Source organism: Ornithodoros turicata, chromosome 1 (assembly GCF_037126465.1).
Source record: "Ornithodoros turicata isolate Travis chromosome 1, ASM3712646v1, whole genome shotgun sequence".
NCBI classification, from domain to species: domain Eukaryota; kingdom Metazoa; phylum Arthropoda; class Arachnida; order Ixodida; family Argasidae; genus Ornithodoros; species Ornithodoros turicata.
Genome location: NC_088201.1, coordinates 23628881 through 23650820, shown reverse-complemented (window position 1 = coordinate 23650820; position 21940 = coordinate 23628881). Strand labels below are relative to the sequence as shown.

Below are 21940 nucleotides of genomic sequence, written 5' to 3'. Positions count from 1 at the left end.
TTGATAAGACACAAACCGCCCACCCCTATTGCACTCGACTTTCAGTACATTGTGCTGCTTGGGTACCTTCCACTCAGCCTAGGCGTGCGCAGTCTGCGCAGTGCTGAGTCGTAAAGTTATCCGAGGTGGCGAGATGGTGAACCAAAACACCAGGTTCTCGACCGGGTCTGGAAACTGGAACCCCAGGTAAGTGAAGGAAATTACATGGGCTGACATCTGTATCCTGATTTATTTTCTGGAGGAAATTTGAAAAATCTTATTTATTTTCTATAGACCTCGACACGCACAGCTGCGAACGTCTACTGGAGGAACTCTTCGCTTCTGAGTCCGCAAGATGAGAGACAGAAGCGGAATAAATCAAATAATTAGGCCTACAATAGGTACGAGAAGTTACCCACCGCATTATAACATGCACTTATAATATCTTGAAAGTTTGACTTTGTACTCTTTGTACTCTGTTCAACCTGAGAACGGATAGCAGCAGTACCACATGGCATCTCAGTCGTCTCGCGACATAAACTTCCAATTATTATTAGTACCTCATGGGATAAATAGCAAACCCGCATACTTTTTTTCTTCTTTCATTGGGACAAGTCACTAATAGATATTAGGGGTGTACCTATAGGACCTTGGGTGCTGCTCATAGGTGGATGACGGCCGTAGTGCAGACAGATTCAGTGCTGTCTGGGGTTTTTCCTGGGTTTTCCTCAGACGCTCTCAGACATATATCGGCACAGTTCCCTTAGAAGTCGGCCCAGGACGCACATTCCCCCAGGGCGTCAGTCGTGACGTTGCCCACATACGTGAGGCCGACAACGGCAAGCCCTTTCACCATCACCACCACCACCAGTAACTCGACTTTCAGTATGGCTATTCCGATGGCCGATCGCTTTCCCCCGTCAGAAACCGCGTGGCAGGACAAAAACCAGTTTTACTGCTGGCACATTTTAGTATACTCTGTGAAGTGGCATCTCCTTGTTAATTTATATCATTTTCCCTTCAGTTCAGCGTACATATTGCCTCGACAACAAACGTCATTCAACATGGTCTGGCGTTGTTGTCTCGCCACTATAACAAGAAATAGTTGATGTTCCGAAGCAGCATGCAGATGTCCTAACAGTCATAAAAGCCCCCTTTTTCTTCGTATTATTGCACAAAGAGGTTTTTCTTAGGAAGATAGCCAAAGTTTCATTTTCGACGAGAGAACGGTTCTCTCCCGACAGAATAGACCTCTACTCGAGAAACGTCATCATGACGTTGGTAGACATACTGAAACCGAAACAAATCGGAAGGGGAGGGATGGGTTCCACGAATGGGCACTTGTTCGCTGCCTCCTATTGAAAGAAAAGTAGGACCGAATGTCGCGTCCCTTTCAGGGACCATCGTAATCCCCACAAGACCGTGGCTTTCGGGCGCGACCTTGTTCAACCCTAGCTTGGAGCGTAGTTCAACTCTACCAAATTGGTGGCGCTGTCGAACACTATGACGCCATTTGTTTACAAACAGGGAGAGGTCTATTTAAACGAAATCCATATACGTTGCCTCCGGCGCCAATCAACGAGGAAGCGTCAAAACGTAGCAGTCGGGAGGAACCTAAGAGCACTGCACGGGCCTAATTTTCAGGCCCGTGCCCGGCCCAGGCCCGGCTGCTACGGCCCGCACCCGGCCCGGGCCCGACGTGTTCTATAGATTTACAGCCCGGGCCCGGCCCGGTACCCGACTGTTTCCTTGCTCAGGCCCGGTCCTAGCCCGCCTCCGCTCTATATGTTCTCGAGGCAGGGAAGTGAATTTAGATTTACTAAACAGCCCAGCGCAGCGAGGAAAAGGACGCAGCTAATTGGTGGAGAGTGAGGAAGTACACTCGAACGGATCGGCTGTGTTTCTCTGCCGGCAAGCCGCTCTGCTTTGTGCTTGCTTGCTTGGGAAGGCAACGTGCAGTGGCGCGTGGGCGATATGTATGTACCTTTCGGGTCAACAGAGACTCATCTCCGCTCTATTGCGCATGACCGGTGTTAGTTCCCCTTTCTCGAACTCTCACGCGAACGAAATATGTCAGAACACCTAACCTAACTGACCCTCGTGCCGGACTCTCAGCGCGTCCGCCACACCAATCGTCCCCAAGTCTGTGTGAGTGCACGTGTGAAATCCAGGCCTATTACACGAAATACGCATGATCACATATCAAAAAGTGATAGTTCTCAGATGAGAATACCATGATATCCCAATGGGCAAACCCAATGGAAAAAAAAGTGACATGAAAATTCAGCTGTCCAGTCTCGCCAAATATGTTCGCGTACGTGCCCTACCATGGCCGGCGTTGTCAAGCCCGCACCCGGCCCGGGCCCGGTGGCTGAAACCCGAGCCTGGCCCAGGCACGCATAAGAAACGCAAAGCCCGGCCCGGCCCGGTCCGCGGGCCGGGCTCGGGCTTTCGGGTGAGCCCGGGCCCGTGCAGTGCTCTAGAACCAATCACTGTTCGGAGCGAACTCAGGCATGCCCCTTTCCGGCTTTTGTGATGTTGCCTTGGCGACATTCACATCCTCATTTTTCCCTAATTTCCTCTGTGCGGCGAGACTCTCGGGATCCCTCTCTTGCTCTATTTAAATGTGTGCTTACTGAGCGATCTGCCTGCCGCATGACGATTACCAGTACAGGCATGCTAGTCGGCGGCGAGGGGGCAAATCAGATGAGACGCCTGGCACATATTTCTGCCGCGCTTTGTTAAGATACGTCGAATTTTAAATGCGTAATATTTTGTTATATATTTTTTGTTTTGATACAGATAACTGTTATCGTAGGTGCAAAGAATCAAGAAATGTTACAATACGTTTTTCTTCCCATTTCCACTCACCGACTGTATCTCTCTCCCAAGACCCCTGTTGCAGTTCTTACGATGGTGGTGGTGGTATCGTGAAGTGTGAAGCAAATGTGCCAACGTCTATTTCTCTGCGCGGCGCGATGTTCCTTAAAATTTGCCCCGGTGTCTCCTGCAACAATGCCACGCCTTACGCTTACTTATTCTCCAGACCCTGACGGGTCAACATTATTGGGGGTCGTGTTCCTTCTAGTAAAACCTGGGCGATAACATTTGAGGCTGCACGTTGTTGTGAATGTGTTTTTCGTTACGAAGTTAGTTGTCTACGAGGGTGGTTCCATAAGTTTCCGTCCCGATCAACTTTTAATAGTCAGAGAGACGAAACAAGTGTATCACTTTTCAACATAGTCACCCTTAACTTCGATGCACTTGTGACATCTTTCAACCAGCATTCTTATACCCTTAAAAAATAGTCCGAAGTTTTGTCCACAAAATGGTGGAAAACTGCCTCTTGCATTTAACTACCATTTTGAAATCGCCGTTCTCTGAGATCCCTCTTCAAGTTTGAGAACAGGAAATAGTGCCAAGTCTGGACTGTAGGGTGGGTGGTGGATTTCTTCGAAGCCGCACTCCTTCAGTGCAGCCTTGTCAACAGAAGCCGTGTGGACAGGGGCATTGTCCTGGAGCAACCGGACACCTCGACTCAACCTGCCGCGCCTCTTTTCCTTGATGGCGTCTCGCAGTCGGTGCAGGAGTGAAGCAAGTAAGTCCCATAAGTCGCGTTCACTGTGGTGTTCCTCTCTTTGAAGTCGATGAGGAGGATCCCGTGACAATCCCAAAATATTGTTGCCATGATCTTCTTTGTGGATCGTGTGACCTTGGCTTTTCTTGGGGGTGCTTCTCCTGGTTTGCGCCATTCCATCGACTCCTTTTTCGAAAGGGGATCATAGTAGAGCACCATAGTCTCATCCCCTGTGACAATTGACTTCAATATTTCTTCTTCGTTCTCTTGACAGAGCTCCAAAAAAGCTCCTCTTTGGCACAGACGACGCGCTGTTGCTTTTGAACTGACGAGAGAAGTCGTGGCACCCATCTCGCACTGACCTCTTTCATGTGAAGGCCTTCGGCGATGATGCGAAAAACAGTTGTTTTGGAAAGCCCCAGCCTTTCTGAGATTTCCTTCACCTTCAGACGCCTGTCGCTCAGCACTTCCTCCTCGACAGGAGGCAAATTTTCTTTTGTCACCACTTCCACTGGACGATCATCGCGTGGATCATCTTCAGTGGACTCTCGCCCCAGTCGAAACTGCTTAGCCGAGTCTTTTACCGTTGTGTACGACGGGGAGGCTTCCCTGTACACTTTGTCCAGTCGCGCTTTAATTTCTTTAGGCGAAAGTCCCTCTTTCCTCAAGAATTTTATCACAGCGCGGTACTCGATTTTTTCCATTTTAACTGAAGAGTCCACCCTGGCTGTTTGAAATGCCGCTCTCCAACCGACAAAAGCATGGAGAGGGTTGAGAGTGGTGCTCCTGCCCTCCAACAGATGGCGCCACGCGTCCTTAATCGCATTTTCAAATTCGCGCGCATTTTCTACCTCGGGCCCGAAACTTATGGAACCACCACATGTATCAAGTTGAACTTTGCACACCCGTGAAACGGAGCAACAAAACAAGACAAACCCGCGAAACGCGCGAGAAAGTGCACTGACTTTTTGATGCCACAGAAACATATTAGGCGTACAGGGAGTTTGTGAAGGGTTGATCAAAAGCTGACAGCATTTTTCTTTCTTCCTTTTTCGCAGCTTCCCATTCGCTATTCAACGGGATGTTTCATGAGGCGACTTGAACGGCATACGCATTGTGGTTACATGAACATTGGTGCAGGCGTTAGTCACAAATCACCCCTGTGGTTCCCTTCCAGCTACTTCACCTTGCATTGATGCCATGCACCACCTCTGACTAACTCAGCCGTGAGCTTGGAAATAGGATCCTCCATCGAAGGATCCAAGGCGAAAGTCCACACAGCCAAAGATTGAATGCACATTTTCATGCACTCCTCGACCCAGAACAGCTCAAGACGAAAACTGGAAACTACTCGAGAGCCCTCCACTCACAAATTGGTGCAAGGACCTGCTAATTAAGCTTGGAATGGAAGGTGAGCAAGGGTCGAATAACACTACCGAATTAGCTATGTCCCCCTCATTTCCCTGGTTTCTGCTGCAAACATCTGGGGTAAATGCACGCGTTCATAATGCATTCTATCTCTCAGTATTTGTGCTGCCTTCATATCGTGATACACGTATACACCAGATATGACATGAATTGCGTTGCGATGCTCGCCAGCAATTTGGTAAATACCAGATGAGTTTCGCCTCGCCATGCACGTTCAAAAGTAGCCATTGGCGAATTTCATAGAAAGTATTCTGTTTCTTTCCATCGGTGTTCGACATTGCTGCACCGTTTCGTTGAAGACACGGCCGAGCCCCCTCGAGAGAGTATCATCTACGCTGCTTCGTCACCGCTGGTCATAAAAGCCGAGCCAACCTGATATATGTGGCGTTCTTACATGACACGAGAAGCCCGAACTTCCTCCGTGATCAATGGCAACGACACCCCGCTGAGCTAAAATCGATGCCTAAATGATCTGTTTCGATAGAGCACACAGTATTTGGGATTTGAAGGATGTAGGGAAAAGTCATCGATCCCTCGGGTGCTAAAGCTCTTCGAGCCTTTTGATTTATGAGAAATGATCTAGGATTGTGCCTTTATTACCCGATATTCCATTTAGCAATAGCAACTGCATAAAAAGCCGCCTTTACTATGCACGAGAATTAATAACCTTCACCAACGATACACGTAGGTCGTTAAAGGCGTAATGTTTCACGTTATCCTTTAATGCGTGAAAAGGATTTTGAGAGTGCAACACAAATCCTGTGGGCCGACTTACCCGATTCCGTACTCTGTACGTGATAAATTGCAGCCTGTCTCTCGTCCCATTCACATATTCTCTCTGTTTCCATTTTTTACGAGAACTGTGTGCAGCACGCAAAAAGCATTTTCCTTCTATTTATCTGCAGCAAAGCGCCGAAAACGAAAGAAAAAAAAGGAGCAAAACCAAAGAAAGCCAACGGACACTATCACTGAGGACATAAAACTTTTGCAGTAAAAATTATTAGCAATCTGTTATAGATAAGGATACTATGATCAGGAGCGATGCCAGCGTTATATTACACAGTTTATTACACAGCGGAATAATTTTGCCCATCTGAGATGCGTGAGCGTGGGCTAAAATATCAGAACACTGGACACCGTATGACCGTCACCCGCGGAGGACGACGTAACTATGTAATTTGTACCATGTCACAAAATTCCTAGCGCCATGGGACGTGTCTGAACCTGCACGCCAGCATCGGTTGGCGGAAACGTTGCAAACTGTTCCTCCGAGGCAGGTATACTGTGTTGTAAAACAAAAGAAAACATGCGAATAGTAGCGAGCCTGTACGAGCATAAGCCACATTATATTCAGCTCACGAACAAAAGTCACAGCGTTGACAGCTTCTCTCAGTTTCATTCGTTACGTAACATCGTTGATGCCAAAACAGGACAAATGTGCTTTGGACAAATTCTTAACGGGAGAGCGACAAGGCTGTCTGTTATCCCCTGCGTTGTATACAATGCTTTTAATCGACTTTTCGAAACCGTCGGAACCTCGCTTCGAACGCTCTTGCTGCTGCTGCCTGGCTCAGTGTCCTTTCACTGTTCACATACGCGGATGTACCGTCCTGTCCTTGATCCTCACGGATGAGGACTCAATAGGTAATGTTTGCGTTCGCGTGTAATTACGGTGTTGCGCAAGCCGAAAGGCATCCGCAAGAATTAAGAGTCCAAACGGCGTAGCTATGGCTAGCAATGTCTTCCTTGGCCACTGGGATTTGATAGTGGGCCCGGACCAAATCGATCTTTGAAAAGACGGACGTTCCTTCGGTGTTTGCCGCAAAATCCATGATGTTCGGGACAGGGTACAGATCAGGCACAGTAGCACTGTTCAGTGCGCAGTAGTCCCTGCATGGGCGCCAGTCTCCTGCCTTCGGAACCATGTGTAGAGGGAAAGCCCAGTTTCTGGAGGATGGAGGAATGATGCCAAGCTCTAGTACCTGTACGAATTCCACCTTGGCTATGTTGTACACTCTTAAAACATATCTTCATCACATAGCACGTTCATAACCAACCATCATATGCTTCTGTGTATTGATTTGTCGAAAATGGAGTTCTGAGGCACACCACTGGGACTGATTATCTTTGAAAGATGAAAGTCACTGAAAAGGTTAGTCAGCTGGTAGGACTCGAACCCACTTCTTCTGGGTTACCGGTCCAGGGCTCTACCGATCGAGCTAAGCTAACACGCCTTCTCAGCGACTTCCAGGGTGCATCATCTGAAGGGACAAACCAGTCACTCTCTCTCACTCATCCTCCTTTCACTCTTACATTTTTGCATACTCATACGCACTTACTTACTTATCTTGTCCCAGATAGGCGCCTCCCCCCTGTTTTGAGCAAATCAGGACACAGAATGATATTATTCGGAATGATGGTTGACTAGGAGCGTGCTATGTGGTGAAGTTCTGTCTTAACAGTGTACTTCTCTCGCGCCAGGCCACGTGGGCGGAAATGCACATGAAAACCGCCGGTCGCAACATGGTGTACAACGTCATGTTTGACAGGATGGGTCCAGTCAGGACAGAACCCGGTATGGTAAGGAATGACTCAGTAACCCGTGGACAGAAAGGGATTTTGTGGTGTCGATCACACGTTTGCGGGAGACATCGACGAAAAGGTGGTAATGCTGCAGGATATCGGCGCCATGGATAGCCTGGGGGACGTCAGTGATATGGAACAGCTATCGGAAATCCCTGCGCAGGCCCAAGTTCAAGGTTAGGAAATTTCGGCCATTCGGCCATCAGCGAGTCGAATTATTGGCGGCATTCACAGTGAAGTAGGGTTGATGAGAACGGCGGTAGAGTTTACTGGCCGCTAATTTCTGCGCCAGTGTCAACTAAGAATCGCTGACCGGTGACGCCTTCGACGACATGAAACAGGCGGCTGTCGTCTTGGCCGCGCCCACACGCCGCCACTAGTGGTTGGCTGCAGGGTTTCCCGTCCAAGTATACGGTAGCAAGCAGTGTTGTGCGTCTGACCTGAAATGGCGGTTGTACAGCTTGGGACAAAAGTTTACGGAACACGGCGTTGGCGTATTTCTTCATCGGAGCGGCCCCGTCATATCTGCCAGGAATAACTTGAATAAGAAACAGGTGACCAGCTGTTCTCTCTATCTTTTAGTATGTGTGTCTGCTCCCGTATGCTGCTAGGGTGCCGCTCAAGTGGAGAAATGTCACATCCCGCTGTTCCGTAAACTTTTGTCCCAAGCTGTACCAACAGAGGCCATTCCACTGTGTGCTCTTCGATCGAGGGCGCCGGGCAGAACGGAAACTTGATCTTGTACGTGGACGAGATGGGCTGGGCAAGCGACTGTGGGTTGCAAGGGACGCTACAGGGTGAGTGAGGCTGCTGACCTGCTGGGCGATGTCACCCACAGTGACGAGTCGAGGCGACGGTTCAAGCGTAGCAAGGTGGTTGATGACAGCTGCTTGAGGCTTATGAACAGAGTTGACGTCCACGGATGTAGATGTGACGATTTCCATGACAGCATCAGCTAGAGCAGCTAGCTCGTCGATGGCAATATTGGACGCCAGAACCATCTGGACATTGCGTGGGAGTCTCGGGAGCGAGCTCTCGAAGAAACCGTCGCCGGCAGATGATCTGTTTCCGAACAGTTGCTTCATCCGATGCAGGAGTTGTGTATAGGTCTCCTGACGCCGAGCTCTGCAGCGGAGAGAAGTTGCTGCAGACGTGAGCGCTCAGAAGAGGTAGTTCTTTTCAGAAGAGCGGATTTGAGGCTGTCGTGAGGGTTGTCCAGGGAAGTAGTAGTAATGAGGTCGTAAGCAGGGTTCACACTAGCGCGTTCTGCTGCGTGCGGGAGCCTGCGTGCGTGCGTACGCGTGCGTTGTAAGCAATCCGTTCCGCTGTTCACATACCTGCGTCCGAATGTGCGTGCGCCACCAAATCGTAAGCCAATGAGCGCCGAGGGGGATTTCCACTCCGGTGGCCGCCATGTTGAAAACAGTCTCGCAGAGAGAAACCTACTGCGCACGCTCGGAAGGCGCCCTCGCGATTCGTGCTCCGCTTGCGGGCTGCTGCGTGCGTCGGAAAAGTTGAGCTCGGGCGAACTCCTTGCGTTCTGCTGCGGGAGGTCGCGCACGTATCTGTTGCCACGGTAACCAGCGCCCGCACGCATCCGCACGCAGCAGAACGCACTAGTGTGAACCATGCTGTAGAGTTCGTCAGTAGCTGCAGGTGATAATGCCGACACGAAACGATAAAACTTCGTGAGCTGGGACGTTATCCCGGACAAGTGAAATTTGACTTCAGCCTGGGCGATCCAGATAGCGTGGTTCCGGTGGAGGTAACTTCACATAGCAACGGCAGTGAGAACGGGGGCGACGGACGGAGATTCGGTAGATGAGCTGTCGCCGTGAGGCATGATGCTCGTGGGAGGAACGTCGTGTCCCCACTGTTGCGAAAGGCAGCAACTAGTACGAAACTGGCCAGGATATGGAGCTTTATTCGTAGCGCGCTTAGCAGCTAATGACGCCGGCGATGGTGCCATCACAACCTTATTCGTCAAGACAAGACACGCATGACTGTCAAAGTGCTGGTCGAGTTGTTGGGTGTGAGTGTTGGGTCAGCCGATTTCATCGTACGGGAGAAGCTGAAATGCAAAGGGTCCTCAAGATGCGTTCCCGAGAGGCTTCCACATAAAATAAAGGGACACCGTGTCGGCGCATGTACAGCGCTTCTCAGATGAGCGCTTCCTCTCTACGAGAGGAAGGAGGGAAATTTTTGAGCCGCATAGTCATAGGCGACGAAAGCTATGTGCAGTACTATCTATTAGAGGCGAAAAGAGCAAGTAATGAATGGCGTCATAACCCAATACCGAAACCGAAAAAGTTTCAAAGTCAGACGAGTGCATGGAAAACCCTCTTGAACGCTTTTTTTCTTCTTCCTTTGGGGGGGATCGCGAGGCTACTATTGTTGAAGATTACATGCCTAGGGAGCATATAGTGAACGCCAAAACATATTGTGATCTGCTACTGACACATCTGAAGCCCGTTGTAAGAACAAAAAAAGTGTGCTCAACAAGGGGTTTTCTTCCAACATGACAATCTCGCCCGCATACGTCTCGCATGACTGCTTCAACCATTTGCAATCTTCGATTTCATTGTCTTCCACATCCCCCATATTGTCCTGACCTTGCGACATCGGACTACCACATATTTGCCGCCTCAAGGGTCATCTTGGGGCCGTAAGTTTGCATCCGACGAAGATGCGAGAGACGCGGTGAGTGAATATGGCTGCACACTCACCCACTTCTTTTTCTGTTGAGATACAGGCGCTTCCCAAACGATGGAGCACCTGCATTGAAAAGCAGGAGGGCTATGTAGAAAAATTATATATCGTTTTTCAGAATATTAATTTTCAATGTTCGTCAGCAAATAATTTAAGTTTACTTATTGAACCACCCTCGTACAGCAGCAGTGACTCGTCCCCTCGTGCTGGATGTGAATCCACGAACGCGGTGCCTGGACCGGTCCTTCCTAACCTGAAGGATCTGGTGCTCCCCATCATGCGTATGGCTTGCTTTGTTAGTCATGGTTCTTGAACAAGTAGTATTATCGTACCATATCGCTTCCAGAGGTCTTTATAAACTGCAATTACTAAATTAGCTGCAAAGTGGCTTGTGCAGTGACGTCACGCTTGGTCACGTGACATCGGAAAACATATTGCGCCACCGGAGTCACATAGAAGGGCATGCCGTGAGTTGTTGGTGTATACGTGCAATTACGAGAGGAAATTGCAAAAACACACGCTGCTGCTTCATTCGGCCCGCAGTAAGACGCCTGTGACGCATCCCCATGTTTACCCATGGCACGTGGCTCCAAGACGCTCAAAGGCTGCGTGTGACGTCATGTGCACAAGCCTCATTGCCGTGGTCTAATAATCGTCGGCTGGTTCTGTGTTCGAGGCTACGCGTTTTCGCAGTAAAGGAGATAAGCAATCTCCTCTTCCGCAAAGGCCCGCTTGCGAAAGGGGGTATCTCTTTCATCGTGTGCCATGGAACGCAAACGTCGTTCGGAAGGGTGTTCTTCTCTGGAAATGCCTTTAGGCCGCCCATATGTCAGGTGTATAATAAGCCTGTGAGGAGTCTTGCTTGTGACATTTTGCCGCGCAGCGATAGTTTTTCTCGATTAGGTCTTATCAAGTCATTCTGCTCGTTCTGTCCTAGCCTTGAGACTGCAGAACTTTCCTTTCACGAAAGTCTTCTGCCTGATACTCTGTGGCAAAGCGTGGACGTGCTGTATGATGTTTCCCATATCATGTGGAACAGCATCCAGTCTCCGCTCCGGCCGCTTGTCCCGATAAGGGATAGATGCCGCTTTGTAAATTGCAGAAGCTGAACGAACAATTAAGACGAACATAACATTTGAGCCTCACCGATGATCCCAAGCAATGATATGAAACACGGCAGTTGACGAAGTGGTCGTCTTTCAGGCCTTTTCAGCCATCTTTCAGGCAATATAAATTAACTACCAAGTATGGATAGTGCGCTGCATTGCTGTGCATGGCTGCACACGGCTCATAGCACAAATGCTAAATCCGGTTAGAGCAGGGCATCCGGCAGAGCACATTACAGGGAAAAAGCAATTCTTTGGGCAGTCGAGTTCGGTAGGCGATGGCAAACATATCGGTTCTCATACCCATGGTAAGTGTATTGTTCACTCTAAGAACACCGTTCGAGTGCAGCACTAAATGAAGTTGACGACACCGCCCACCTGCTCAAACAGAAGGCTCAGCACTTCAAGGAAGTGGATTCTGTTACTCCGAATGTCATATAGGACGTCGCATTCAAAGACGAGTTTACCTCCGCTATTCGCACCGGAACGAAATAATCGCAATAATAACTGGTGGCGATGGTGGTGATGATGGGATTGCTTGCCATAGGCGGCCATGCTCAGGCGGGCATCGCCATAGACGCAATAATAACTGGTGGTGATGATGATGTTGGTGATGAAAGGGCTCGCCGTTCTCGGCCTCACAGACATGGGCAACGTCACGACGCCCTCGGGGAATGTGCGCCCTGGGCCGACTTCTAAGGGAACTGTGCCGACATATGTCTGAAAGCGTTTGAGGAAAACCCAGGAAAAACCCCCAGACAGCACAGCCGGCACCGGGATTTGAACCCTGGTACCTCCGCAATAATAACTGAAACATCACACTGTTGGGAGCTCGTCGAATAACAGCTCGGAATCCAGTTGTCAATCCACATGCTCCCAAGCAAATCTTCTTCAAAGCAAGTCTTCGTCAAGTATTCGAATGGCTGCCCTTCCGAAATTGCACGTGCCGACGTTCGCAGGTAAGTTGGAGGACTGGCAGAGATTCTGGACAATTATTCACTGATTGTACAGGCTTACCATCGAAAAGTTTAAACACTTAGTGTCATACTTGTCTGGTCCGAGTAAGTATTCCATCGAATAGATTGGCATTTCCGAAGCTGAATTAGGCAACGACAGAGAATGAGCAAGGAAGATACATTTTAGACAGGATTCAATGGTTGGAAACGATCTGTTGGAGCTTGTTGGCTCTGATCGGCACAGCGTAGGGTACAGGGTACATGCACTCTAAGAAAAAAAAAAAAGGTAGAATTTTCTACCCTTGCGAGTAGAACGACAGTATTTGTACGGGCCGCGTTGAACCGGCGCGCGCGTTCTCCTCTCTGGGTATAAGCGGGACCCTCCCTTTCCCCAGTCATCTTTCCACTTATCAAGCAAGGCCGCAGTTGGCATGGGAGAGTACAACGCCCGCCTCGGTAATTTCTTTCTTTTGAGCGAAGAAAAAAAAGGAAGGCCTCGGTAGCTCAGCCGGTAACGTGTTGGCTTGCTGAGCTCAATGTCGCAGGTTCAAACCCAGCCGAGGACAGTAGCAGTGTGGGGAGGTAAACATTGCTTCCGGCACCGTACGTCAGAGATTTCCAGAACGCAAGGTAGTCGAAATTATCTGCAGTCCCATCCTGCAGCACGTGCAGACGAACCTGACGTGTAACATAACCGCACGCCGCCCACTAGGTAGCCCTTGCGGCTTAAGCTGCAGTCCTATGGATGGATGGACTCGCGCGTGGATGCCAACAGCCAGATCTCCTCAAACAATATACATAATTATGTTATAATAACAGCTGAACTGTTTTGGGTAAAACTGTTGTACTACCCATTCTACAGCATGCATTACAGCATTACAGCATGAGTGCATTACATGCATACCAGTAGAAACGTTTGTACCCTTGCAGTTCCACTAATTTGAGTACAGTTCTGGTTGCGACGCAGTTCTACCCACTCGGGTAGAAGGTTTGTTTGTTTTTTCTTGTTTTTATTTATTTTTTTTATTTTTTTGGAGTGTGGCGTCTGAAGCAGAATCACTATGGTAAGCTCACCATAGAATCACTAAGGGTGCTTTTTACTCAAGCGCTATGCTAACATTGTCCTCTAATTTCCTGTCATTTCCATTGTCCACTAATACTGTGTGTTCGCTTTTCCTTCTGCGGACGGCGCCGGCGCCGCGATCCCGGGAAACGAGGCACTAACAGCTATCACTGCAAAATATGGCGATGGTGGTTCCATAAATGTTGGTCCGGCTACTCCATGACACTTACAGCTCAGATGCCATGATGTCTGAGACCGCTTGTATTAGCTCGCTGTGAATCTGTTCGCATGAATGCGGTGTTTGAGGTATTGATTCGGCCCGTTTAGTCGAAATTGCACAGCAAGCTCATTTGGAAGGCAGCGCATCGGGATTTGGTGCAGAAAGACGGCATAATGAGACTGTATGGGATTCCCAAGTTCTGGAGGCAGCCAGTCGTGAACTGTATGGTATCATAGAGTTGCCGCAATTTCTCGATATCCCTTGCTGTGGTAACTGGATGCAAAGTCAATGAATTATCAATAAGAAATCCACGAGAACACTTTGCGAGCAAAATCGTCTCTGGAACGTTGTTATAACGATGTACAAGGACCAGCAGCCTTCTCATCCTTTCAGGGTCATTGTTAACGAAAATGGCACCTCGCAAACGGACGGCCGCTTTATATCGGCCTGATGATTGTCGTGGAGGGAGACCAAGTATATAGTGTATGCCTACTCTTCGTTTTTAGAGCGAAGGCAGCACTATTTTTGAAACGTGATGTGTGGAAGCACTGCGCTGTCTCATCCAACAGTTGGCAATACAACGCCATGGAGGCACCGGGTCCTGCTGACGCACAAGCTTTGCGGTGGGCATGAGCACGCGAACGGAAGCACAGAGCTCGCGCAGACCCAACTCGTCGTACAGCCGAGGACACAAACGAGAGAGTGCGACGTCACGATCCCACCGTGCTTGCCGACGAAGCTGAGGCAAAGCGGGCTCAGCGGCAAGACCCTGCAGTACGTGCCGCGGAGGCAGAGACGCTTCAGCGGAAAGCGAAAGCCGAAGGAGCCACGAAGGGCTTCACTAGGCTATTCAGGCTATTCTTTTCTGTCCCACTAGTCTGGAGAAGAGCCTTCGCTCGAAACGTTACTTTTTCTTCTTTCCTCTCCACTTCGGTACACGAGTATTCTGTATACACAGAGAACCCGTTTGGGTAGAATTGCTCGGTGTGCGACCGCTTGTGGTTCAAGAATGATCTCACAGCGCTGCCGTTGACTTGCCATGCACCGCTGCGACTAGAATTGAACGCTTAAAATGACGCCACAGTGCCGGCGTTGCTGTCGCCGAAATTCGCGTTACACAACCGTAACCATCCTGTGATTTTTTCTTCGTGTATTCATCCATATATCATGCAGCCACAATAGTCTTCCAACGAGGAGAATCCTCGACCCCCCTTGCCTTTGGCAGCAGGCTCCAAAACCAATCGACCACATTGCCTGTTGTGTAACAGGAAAACTCACGCAATACAAGCTAACCATGAGACGATTTCCCTCTTCTGAGAAGCCACAGACTCATCCTGTCCGAAAGCGGTTGCTTCGCCTGTTGCTGTGCTGTTGCTTCGAATCTGGGATATAGAACCACATTGCGCGGGATGCCGTTCATGTAGACCGCTAACCTGCTCGGTATGCAGTCACCTGTCATTGCTTTGCGAGATCCACTGCGGCCATTCAGATCGCTCGTCCACTCCATCGAATGATGGTCGAGCAGTATTAGTGCTGTAGCTGCATCCCCATCTTACCTATTCCTCGAAGCCGTCTTTTACGGCTGCGATGTACATATGATCAGTCATGCACGCATTGCATTACCCCCTTCAGTGCAGGCTAGCGCCTCCTATTGCCTCCTTCCTGTTAACCATGTTGAAGAAGATAGCGTGCGACGTCGTTCGACATCGGCTACCGTGCCGCCACAACGCTGTCGCCTGGGCGGTCGATTTCATTTTCTGCAAATTGCTTTCTAATCTGCGTTGATCATGGACAACGACGACGTATTGCTAACACTCAATACAACAGTTCTTGCAGCAGCTCTAAGCTGGAGAAGACGGAAGCGCGATGCAGTAAAACAGCGGCATAGTCGTCAATGGAACTGTCACGGGGGACGTCATTTGGAATTCCTCGCCAATTATCCGCCACCTATTTTCTTTCTAGACCTTGTCCTTAAATTATGGATGCCTCTTATCATAAAGAAAGGGATACTATTCCCTTACGCGCTCAATAAATATTTATGTGTTGTCTACACACACCGTTATGTCAGGTTCACAGTCACCATGTCACCACGTCCAAATTTGGCCCCACGTGCTTGTCACGCTGCCGGATGTATACAGAGATAACGTCACATCCTTCTCTGTCCTCATTGGCTACCCGCCGTCCGCGCCCGCGATCAGTCGTACAGATCGCGACTAACTCCACGGGAGAGAGATCTGCCCTCGCGGCGAGGTCAAGGACGCCCCTCACGCGCGACAGCTCTCCCGCAAGTGGGCCTGCCTCACCTGTCTCACCCGGGGCGTCCGGACGGCGCTTTTCCTCCTCTGAGCGCCACGCTCCATTCCTCCGCTTAGGGAGTGACGTCACTTGTGGGGCCGCGGAAGCAGCGCTGATCTTTAAAATTCGTTTATTTAAGAGGGGTCTTCAAGTCAAACCGGGAATTTTCATTTTTCCCAAAAGTAAAATGAACTTACAGGAGAGAAATTAATTTTATTTTTCCACGTAATCTCCAGCTGCACGACTTGTCCCACCGTTTCACGAGGGCTTGGATGCGAGCAGCGTAGAAATCCTTGCCGGCGCGTAGCAGCCATGATCGGACCGCATTCTTGACCTCGTCAACAAAAATCAGTATGAACAACGTGATCCTTGTCCCAGAAAACCGTAGCCATGACCTTACCAGCAGATGGGGTGCTTCGGAACTTCTTGGGAGCTGGCGATCCCGGATGCTTCCACTGTTTTGATGCGCGTTTAGACTCAGGAGTGAAATGGTGCACCCACGTTTCATTGCGCTCTTGTGCCATTAAGCACCAAAACACCAAACGTTTCATTGCACGTGATGATCCGATGATCCATTGCACGTGATGATCAAGGAACGGCTGTCCTTCAGTGTCGAAACGGTACCTTAGCTCTTGGGAGATTTCCAGTCTTCTCTGCCGGTAAACACGGAGAGCTGCCTCGGGACCCAACGGGCACTAACTTTCCGAAACTGGAGGTGCTCATGAATGATAGTGTTCAACGTTCCCACAGAAAGGTCCGTCTTTCGAGCCAGTTCGAGACATGTTATCCGTCGGTCCTTGGGGACCGGGCGCTCCACAAGTTGGATGTTCTCAGGAACTCTGTCACTGGGCTCTGAGCCGCCCCAGCCGAGATCGTCCTGCACTGATGTACGGTCGTCTCGGAACCGTTTGCACCACTCAAACGCTTTGCTGCGGCTAAGTGTATCGTGGCCATACTGAGCCTGAAGTCTCCTGTGAATTTCAGATGACTTTACGCCTTCATTAACGAAAACTTCATGACAATTCGCTGTTCGATGTGCGCGCTCACCTCGTTGTCGGCCATCTTGTCCAGCACGTGTCTTCTGTTTTGCACAAACTTTGGACCACCACGTGGTGAACGCGGAGGCCTGTCGCGTGTAAAAATGAAGCAAAAGAAGTAGCGCGAGCCATTTGTACACTCAGGAGACAGAAAGTCCCGGTTTGACTTGAACACCCCTCGGAATATCTAAGCAGTTTCCGGACGAAAAAAAAAAACGCGTACATTGTTGGCCGATGCCGAACGTAGTGGTATCGGTTTCATAGATGGGCTTCCGGATGCTTCCGGATGCGGTCGCTTTCGTCTATCGATTCCGAAACTATGGTGGCATTTTATTCCTCGTTGATCACTGACCATGATAGCGAAAGTCCCATGCTAATTACTGGCTTAGTTTTTGTGCAATTTGATGAATTACACCGCAAGAGCAGACGCCGGATGTTGAGAGTGTGGCGGAATTCCCTTTCTGTAAAAACGAGAAAACGTCATACTGTCACCAACCAATGATGGGACGCCTTTACATGTGAGCCACCTGAGCGACGGCCGATTGGAGGCGCGGAGCAGACACGCTAAGAAACAATCGTCTGCGATGCCAGTCGGCTCCGCGCTGTCCTCTGGCTGGCGTACAAAAGTGCGTCGCCATGGTGTCCTTGCCGCTGGGGCTTCCCCAGGTGGTGAGGCAATGCTAACCTAGACAACCACCAGCTCCCGTGGTATAGTAGTTAGGGTGATCGCTTTTCACTCCGAGACTGGGAGGTGACACTGGTTCGAATCCGTTATCGGATCGGCGAATCACACCGGCTGTGTTATCTGAGGTTTTCCCTGGGTTTCCGAAGACTTTCCAGACGAATGTTGGCACAGCTCCCCTTGAAGTCGGACCAGGACGCATACTAACCCCCCCGTCCCCCACTGCTTCCTGCTGTCCACTCTCAATCTACCCACGTCTGTACGCCGCTCATAGCCACAGTTGCTTCGCGACGCCAACACGGGGTAAAAAAATCTACAAAACTCGTGTATTTAATATTTATGTACTTTTCGAAAGAGAAACTTGGTCAAATATTGTGGTACTTGTTTTATATGCACACGTTTCTGGAGGCTACTGTCACGTACTTCATGCGAGAAAATACTGAAAGGCCACTTTGGCCCCTACAAAGTAGCCTTGTAGGAAAACGAAAATATGAAGTTGTGCCTGACGGGAAACTCTACTTCGAGTCGCAGCACACGCCCTGAAACTGTTTACTTTGTACGCTTGAGACCGCCGTAGCACAAACGTTTTTCGAAATTGTGGAAATGCTCACTTCGGCATTGCCACACACATATGAACATTTAATGCACAATTTTCACCTGGCAAAATATCAACTGTCTATGAGAGTTTATTTATTTTAGGCTCGTTTCAGCGGCGTATATAATGGTGGTATGTTATGGCATACATTTCTTCCATTACATAGAATTTCATTTCCATTCCGATGAGACTTCACTTCGGCCACCCCTGACTTGTATTCATAATGTTGCCCTACAGTGACGCACTATAAAAATAAATAAATCTCAAACAGAAATCAATTACTTCAGAGTCTGTAATCCAATGTCTTTGATATCTATTGCTGTGTCATCTGTATTACTGGCAACTGTATTCTATCGAGCCATAGTTTCGGTCGATAACATATCAAGCCCTTCAGTGTCGTTAAATGGGTCCAACTTTTACTTTCTTTGCGAATAGCGTTAACCATTCAGTGGAGTTCAATGCAGATTGATGGACGCGAAGCGCGCCACTTGTGTGGGTCGATACTCTCCAGGGTAACATACGACATAGCTATAAATGTGCTTCGCTTGACTGGTGCAGCGTCGGTAGTATAAGCACTTCCGATGACTGTTATCAGTCATCAAGAGTAAAAACCCCTAGAGCCCCTTACATATAAAACATAAGGGCTGTCGAGGAGAGGTACTTCGAGCTGACTATACTAACAGGAACAACTGCTGTACAGTGCAACGCGTACCGTGGATGTGTAGAGGAGGTGGTGTTCCCCTACATGAGTCCTGACCGGCGGTGATGGAATGTCCCAGCGGGCAGATGGACGTGGCCTCACGCTAGGACGGTGCCGGTAGAACTGCCGTGCCCTTGCCGTGGCGCGTGGCAGCGGAGGCACGTCGTCATCGTCGTCCACGGGCCGCCACATCACTCCCCCCCTCAGACGCGGAGCGGTGCATGCGGTTGAGGTCCGCGTCGATACCATGAAGAGGAGAATGATGACGGCTCGTGGATGGTGGACGACTGGGCACACGGCTTGTGCTTGTGGCTGTTGATGCAGCAGCAGCGGGATGGTGGGAACAAGAGCGCTGCGATCCGGGCGGGTTCCAGTGATGAGATGTGAATACCGATTGGTTGAGTGGTTGGGTGCTTGAGTGGTTGCTGATTGTCTGCTGAGTGCGTTGAGCCCTTGTTGACTGCGCTGAGTGCTTGCTGAGAGATTGCTGCCGAGCGTTGATTGTTGCTGAGTGATTGGGTTGTTGACTGCTGATTATTGCTGGGTGAGTTCGTTGATGAGTGGGCGACAGTACCGCGACCGGTACGACAGCGTGAATGCCGGTTGCCGCCAGAGAAGTGCCGGGGAGGACCATCATGAAGCAGGTGGAGGCCGGAAAGTCAGCTTACTGTGGTCTCCCTGCGGGTCCCCGGTGGAACAACGGTCCCGGTGCGCCTTGCCTGCTAGAGGGTGGTTCGTTGCTGGTTTGCCGACGAAAAATTTAGGATGTTGAGTGGCCGAATTACGCCGAACATGGTGTTCGTTGTTCGGGTCACCAAATGTAGAGGAGGTGGTGTTCCCCTACATGAGTCCTGACCGGCGGTGATGGAATGTCCCAGCGGGCAGATGGACGTGGCCTCACGCTAGGACGGTGCCGGTAGAACTGCCGTGCCCTTGCCGTGGCGCGTGGCAGCGGAGGCACGTCGTCATCGTCGTCCACGGGCCGCCACAGATGCATACAAACCGCTCAGAACATTGTACAGGTCGTACAGAGCACGTTGTGGTCGACACGGATGACGATTTCGAGAAACTACAACCTCCCTCCCCCCCCTTAATGTAACTCCTAGGTGACTAGGCAGGAGTTTTGTTCGTGGTTTGGTGTGACTCTGTCATAGGGACTGGTATATTGACCGCCTGATACCCCTGACACACGGGCACTCTAAATGCCTTTCCAGAGGAGGACACCAACCGGAACGGCGTTTGTGCCAATTGACATACGATAGCGGAGATTTTCCTTTGATAACGAGCCTGTGCGAAAAACGAGAGAGGACTATCTCTTTTCCGACCAAAAAGGCGTAGCATCGAAAGCAGCATCTGCCGATGATTAGCAGATCCTGATTATTTAGCACAAAAATGCCTATCTTCAAGATTTTTATCGGTCGTCGAAATAGTTTTCCAAACTTACAGGGGTCTTACCATTTTGTCATTTTCGAGTGATAATAAATTCGAAAATCTCGCGCCCAAATAATCGCGGTCAAAATGCCGCGTGTACATTGGCAAGAAAGGGAATGGGCCATTGTCGTGTGTTAGCGGCGCGAACACCTTTCCCTAAGGGATCTTCAAACCTGTGAACGACCCCTGCATCAAAGGAGTTTTAGCCTGCTCGTGTGTCACGGGTATGAGCCGTCCTTGTGACGTAATCAGTTATGTTCATCAAGAGGTGGTCAATGCATTCGCTTACTGTGGATGCCCGTTCGCGTTAGCCAGCTGTCATGGATGTATAGGCTCTGTAGGCACATCGCTGTATCGCAGACCGTTGTACTTCGGCAACACTAGTTTCGGTAGCGGTAACAGTAGCAGCATTAGTAGTAGTATCAGCGATGAGCGTAGTATCATTTTTGTATTTCACAAAGAGCGAATAATTGTGAAGCAGTGACATCAGCGAAGTTCTCAGTTAGCCTTTGTAAACTCACGAGCACGTGCTGTCTGTTCCAGACGAGTTCGGTAAAGACGGAAATGTTCACGTTCCCAAGCAAAGACAAGAAGCGATGCGCGTGATTCCGTACGCAGTAGACTGCAAAACAGCTAGCAGTCAAACAAAGCCAGCAGCGCATCAACTAACATCAAGAGCGAGCAACTTCATTTGAGAAGGGGATTCGATCCCTGTATTAGCCGTTATAATTGGTAATTACACGGCGGTTTCTCAAAGGAGTGCGCCTTAAAGACCGCCCGCGTGATAACCAGCTTGCATGAAATATCTGCCGACTCGCTCACGGAGGAGCGGCTCATCGTCGAGATGAGACCATATCAATTTGGTCTAGCAGTAAGAAGTAATGGCGCCCTTTGCCAGGTGCCCATTACGGTACACTGACTTCAGGGTGACATCGTGCTCCCCTTCATTACGTGAATAGCACAAACAGACCTCTTTGCATGTACACGGCTTTCCTCTTCGTCCGAGCAATTTTAATATCTCATAGGCAGAAGCACCGCTGCTACACCGGCCCCGTTTCTAGGAATCACACTTACGGATTATGTTTATTGCCATAACAGCGTTTCTGCATGTCAAGATGGGAATTAGTGGTCATGCTGAATTGGCTGGCACCTGTTTCCAGCACGGAAACTCTCTTTCTCTGCGCTAGTGGTTACAGCTATTCGCTGTAGACATTTCGTTGCGGTTGTTGTGTGCAGCTATGCATGGCGTACTTGATGAGGAACTATACCGCACAAGAAATGTGAATAATGCTCAAACATAATCTTCAGAAAGATCATAGTCATGAGGGTCTGACCTATTCATTATAGCGTTGCTCCGTTATTTTCTGGCGTAGCCACAGCCAAAACGGTAAAGCAAGTGCGCTGTAGCTGGGTGTGCAAAAATAGAAAAAGAACGCAAGCTGAAGGATGAGCATATGAACTTCCAGACACAGGTGGGTGTTCCTTGCACAGATAGAGAACACCACAATTGCTACGTCGAAAGAAGTGAATGAACCTGTCGAAATGCATCGCCTCATTCTATAATATGAGAGAAGCTTTT

General features: G+C 49.6%; 1 long non-coding RNA gene across 3 annotated transcripts in view; it reads left to right on the top strand.

Annotated features, from left to right (window-relative positions):
* LOC135377669 (uncharacterized) overlaps positions 1–21940 on the top strand; it is a 69472-nt gene continuing 47532 nt past the window's right edge. For 2 of the 3 annotated variants that reach the window (XR_010418171.1, XR_010418169.1), the window contains exons 1-3: positions 1–186; positions 274–380; positions 4615–4967. This is a non-coding gene — a long non-coding RNA (uncharacterized LOC135377669). The remainder of the gene's footprint in view (positions 187–273; positions 381–4614; positions 4968–21940) is intronic. The other variant, XR_010418170.1, reaches the window with a different exon arrangement.